The sequence below is a fragment of the Chinchilla lanigera genome, unplaced genomic scaffold (genome assembly GCF_000276665.1).
Source record: "Chinchilla lanigera isolate Chin_1 unplaced genomic scaffold, ChiLan1.0 scaffold00083, whole genome shotgun sequence".
Lineage (NCBI taxonomy): Eukaryota > Metazoa > Chordata > Mammalia > Rodentia > Chinchillidae > Chinchilla > Chinchilla lanigera.
Window position 1 is genome coordinate 3,225,472 of NW_004955484.1, and position 5,221 is coordinate 3,230,692.

The 5,221-nt window shown below is 53.1% G+C and overlaps 1 protein-coding gene across 1 annotated transcript in view; it reads right to left on the reverse strand.

The window, feature by feature from the left end:
* St3gal2 (ST3 beta-galactoside alpha-2,3-sialyltransferase 2) overlaps positions 1-4,962 on the reverse strand; it is a gene marked incomplete in the record, with an annotated part of 54,220 nt that extends 49,258 nt beyond the window's left edge. Inside the window, 1 exon segment of the mRNA XM_005403478.2 lies at positions 4,653-4,962.
* Positions 4,963-5,221: the final 259 nt, after the last annotated feature.

Consider the following 5,221-nt stretch of genomic DNA (forward strand, 5'->3'; position numbering starts at 1 on the left):
AGTCATATTTTTGCATGGCTGTCTTATGTTTCATCCAACCCAAACATAAAAAAGTATAGTTCACTCTTGGGTCTTTGTAGCTTCAATCTGAACACCCCCATGTCACATAAATTATGATCAAACAAATTTATTATGCTTTTCTCTTGTTACCTTTCTGGTACAGGGGTACAACTTTTTGGTAAAGGGAGCCATGACCTTTTACAATGGGCAGGAAGAGGATCATCCCCTTTTGACTCTACATCTTCAATCAATGAACAGGATGTTCTCGTTAGTTTTGTTTTGGGTGGTTTTTTTTGTTGTTGTTTTGTTTTGTTTTGTCTTTTTGAGACAGGGTCTTACTATGCAGTTCAGGCTGGCCTTGAGCTCACTCTGTAGCCCAGTCTAGTCTCAGAACTTGCAACGATCCTCCTAACTCAGCCTCACGAGTGCTGGGATTACAGGCATGTGCCACCACGCCCCGCTTCATTAGTTTTGAAACATATCCTCTAAGCTCTAGTAAAAAGGGACAACTCCCTAAATGTGCCCCGTGAGGTCCTCTCTACATCTGGTGGCCTGTTCACCTCACCAGCCCACAGGCATTGCCAGAACTCTCCAGGCCCATACCTCTCCTCAGGCCAGTCCCCCTTCTGAGCCCCCTGCACAGCTTGACTTCTACTTCCTTTAAGCCTACAAGCCACCCGCTCTACCATCTGGCCTTCCACTTCAGACAGACTGGTGTACTTGTCTTATCCTTCTCCTAGAGTACAGGAACTTGGTCACTGTTGTCTCCTCCCCCATCCCCAACATAATTCCTGGTTCAAAAAAAAACTGACTTTTTTTAAACTTTTTTTTTTTTAAGGCTAGGTCTCACTGTGTAGTTTATACTGGCCTTGAACTCACGGTGATCTTCCTGCCTCAGCTTCTCCAGTGGGATTACAGGCATGTGCTACCAACCCTGGTTTGCATCAGAATTTGTGGGACAAATTATGCCAAGGGACAATTATAAGTTTGCTGGGCAAGAAAGTGACTAAAAGCATAGAGTGTACAATGTCAGAAAGGTCTGCGTTCCAATCCCAGATCCTGCTACTAGCTGGCTGAATTTAGACAAGCCTTATAAATCCTCTGTCTCAGTTCTTCACCTGTGACACACCAACAAGGATGCCAACCTCACAACACTGCTGCAACGATTCGATAACAAGTGAGAACATCTACCACCATGCCCAGCTAGCAGTAATCACCCCAAAACAGCAGCCACTACTGGAGCTACTCTGTTAGGAGCAACTGACTCAGCAGGTGCTCAGCAAGAGTTTTGGAATCAGGGGTCCTGCGACTGCTGTGTAACACAAGCACATCTCTCTGTTCCTCACTAACCCCACCTGATTCTTCATCTGCTTTCTATCTATATCTACCACTACGTCTAAAACTACCTCTCCTTGGGGCTGGGGATTTAGCTCAGCGGCAAAGCGCCTGCCTGGCAAGCGCAAGGTCGTGAGTTCGGTTCCCGGTACCGGAGAAAAACCAAAAAAAAAACAACAAAAAAAAAACTACCTCTCCTTACAGCATGGAGGCATAAGAGATCAGCGTGGGCTACATACCGAGTTCAAGACCAGCCTGGAATACATGTATCGAGACCCTGTCGCAAAAGATATAAATCAATCAATCCATCAGTCTACCTGTCATGGCCTATAAGCAGCAAATGTTTTGCAAAGCATAATATGATTCCTCTGTTTGTCTAGATTCCAGATTCCCAGGCATACTGTCTAGTGTGCAGCCAGGGCAGGGCTTCACCTGGCAGGGGTCCCAACCCACTAGGTCTAGGAGGCGGGCACAGGGGAGAAGAGGGTCTGGTACAGCTTCTGCTTCACTATGTCAAGAAGCCACCCTTTCCCAAAGCCTTGCTTCCTAAATGTCCCGCTTGGTCATGGGACCTTCCTTCAAATAACAATGGGTTATTTAGGACTGGAAAATAACAGTGGTTACAGTGGGGCTGGCAGCTCAAGCACCACAAGTCACCCCTCTCATTAACTGAGCCAACCCCGCTTGGGCAGCATCAGAGTGAAAGAAAAAGACCAAACTAGTGTAGCTGCTAAAAAAAAAGTATGAGTGAGGAAGAAAGGTGAAAAGTCTCTTAAAACTTTACATCTGCCCAGGTTAAATTGCCACTCACTGTAACGTTCAGTAGTTTTCAAAGTGTCCCAAGTAGCTGGGTAGAAAGTAAATTCTACCTAGGCTCCAAGCAGACTGACTTAGTCAGAAAACCAGTAGTGTGGCCAGCCCAGCAATCTGTGCCTTACCCAGCTGGGGGTGGGGGGATTCTTTCTTTCTTTTTTTTTTGGTATCAGGAATCGAACTCATGACCTCACACTTGTCAGGCAGGCTCTGTGCTACTAAGCTACATTCCTGAGCTCTATTCCCAGCCCTCTCTGGGCGATTCTAATGCCTGGTCAAGTATAAAGAACTCTGCCTTAAACCTTCAATTATGGCATACTCTGCTTTAATTCAAGCACTGAACACCTACTACGTGCCAAGGACCAAGCAAATGAGGTTATTTCAGAAACGAGGATCCCTTTGAAGAGTTTACAGTTTAACAGGGACCAAAATCAAGTATACAAAATAGCAGGAGAACAAGGCAGAATGCAGCACAGAGCGACACAAAAGAATCTGCTTCCCACCATTCTGCCCTACCCCTACCCTGTAGATCTCACGCCAGGAGAACAGAAGTTGTAGGAAAGCCAAACTGCTCACCTCACCTCCCCGGAAACTCCAATCCTAACGCTTCAGTCCTCTCAATCCCAGGTGGCATTCTTAGGGTCCTCACCAAGCCTTGGCTTGGGGTAGGAGGTTATGTTTCCACGAGGCCAAGTCTAGAGGTTCTTTCTGGGCTCAGAAAGTACCCAGGGGCCGGTCAGCATGCCACAGCACATCACAACAATGCACTCAGGGCAGGGTCACTCCCACCGCCCCTGGCAAGCTTGCAGAGTGTGCAGATGCAGACATAAACACACATACAGACTGTTGGCCCCCTGGCCTCGCTTCTTCCGTTCTCAAGTTACAAGGTTAAAAGCATCCTATTCACAGCCAAGGGGGAGGGCTGGGACCGGGGTGCTGAAGCGGAGAACCATCTGGTTCAGATCAAGTCAGCTTACTCAGGACCCCTCCAAACTCGGGGAGTACATCCTCCCTTCCCTTCTTCCCTTCCTGCCGGGAATCCAGGGGTTGGGATAAAAGGGACGAACGACAACTCAAAGGAAAATTAGCCGAAGATGACAAAACAAAAACTAAATTATAAAGGCAAGTCTGCCACCTCACTGAACCCTTGTTATCTTTTCAAATTTTGAGCACCTGAACAAAACTTGAGATCACCGCCTACAGACTGTGTGCCTTCCTCCACAAAGCGCTCAGAGCACCCAGCAGGCAGCCCTGCCCGAAAAAGGCAGCCCCCTCCGAAGTTAGCAGCTGAAGCCACACGAGGCTTAGGGGTGTGGTCTGCCACAGTCCCTCTATGCCACGCTGTCTCCACAAAGATACCCAGTCCCTTCCTTCTCAGAGGGACTTGCAAGCCCACCAGACAGAAAAGGAAGGGATGGCCAAGCAGGGTCCAGACATCCGTCCCAAAGACAAGGTGCGACTGTGAGTTTCTGGCGAGGAATCACTGTTTCCCAGGGGTCCCAGGGCGCCTGAACACTCCTCACTCAGCAGCTTTGGCTGAAAGAAGCTGCAGGTCCCTGTCACCAGCAGCACCTCTCTCTCCCCCCGGCACCACTCAGACTGTTCTCTGGTCCTTTGCGCAGCTGGGAAGCAGGAGCCAAGATGGGAGACGGACGCAGTTGGCAAGGGACAGAAAACAAAAGGCTAAGTTCAGCGAGCAGCAAGGGGTGGATGCCTCCTCCCCAGGCAGGGAGGACCAGAGCCATTATGCAAAGGAGAGGGCAACAGATGCCGTACCAAAGATAAAGGGCAGACTAAAGTGAGCTCAGACCAGAGCTGCACCAGGGGCTGGGAAGTTTGGTCCAGTCCCAAGGGAAAGGAGGTAGGGAAGATATGAGTCTTCCATCCCAAGGCATGGGAGGCACAGGAGACAAGGGTCGGGGCTCAGGCCAGCGCCCACGGGACTGGCACACTGGCTTGCACCATGCCTCAGTTTCTCCAAAGTAAGAAAGAGGTCAAAGTGCCGGGTCTTACTAGAGCGAACTGGGACACAGAGGGTGGCCAGGAAGCAACGCTGGGTAGGAGAGGGACCTTAGGGGAAAGCTGAGGGAGGTGCTAATGGTGCAGACAGCTTCTGACCAAGAGTGGGCCGGGGGTCTCCAGCTGGAAGCGGAGCCAGAGCGCCGGGGCTAGGGGTGCGAAGTGCAAGGCGGTGGACTCTAAGTGGAGACTGAGGCAGGGTGCGCTTCCAGGGCTGGGGCTGGGGTTGCAGGCAAAGGGTGGAACAGGAGCTCCTGGAAGGCTGGGAGCGGCTTGACGTGCAGAAGCAGAAGGCGGGGATCCGGATCGAGGCCAAGGCGAGCGGACCCCCGCCCATACGGCGCCCCCACCCCAGGGAAGTTGTGGGTCTGGACCCGGCCAGTGCGCACGGCTGGGCCGAGCCCGCTGCCCGCGCACAGGAGGTCTGGGGCCGCGTGGGGCCCGGGGCGCTCCGCATCCTGCCAGCCCTCATCCCGCCCGCGCACCTCAGTCAGCGCCGGGCGCCGCGCGGGCCATGCTCGCCGCTCCTGCCGCCGCCTCCGCCCGTGCAGAAAGCCGCTGCTGCCGCCGCCCGCGTCCAGACCCGTTAGTCCGCGGCTCTCCGGTCCGCCAGTAGCGGGCCAGTCGCGCCCTTGCTTGGCCCTGCCCTCCCGAAGCGCCGCCGCCGCGCCTCAATCCGGCCCCTCCCCCCACCCCAGCCCGGCTGAAGGGAAGGGTGGGGGAAGGGGACGAGTGCCCCCTCCCCATTCACATCCTCTCCGTCTCTCCCTTCCAACCCCTCCCGCACGCGCGAGGTCTTCTGGGATATGTAGTCCAGCGAGCGTTGAGCTGCCAGGGACGCCCGCCTCTGGGACTGCTATTCCCAGAAAGCACCGCGCTCCAGCGCAAGGAATTGTGGGCTTTGTAGTTCCGTCGGGGCTCAGGGGGCTACGACGCAGGAGGCAAAGGGTGGAAAAATCTACATTCCCCGAAGGATCCGCTCGGAGCGACTGAGACAGAGGCTGTGGCGTCTGCGGTGCCTCGGGTTTGAACCGGATACCTGGATCCTCAGAGG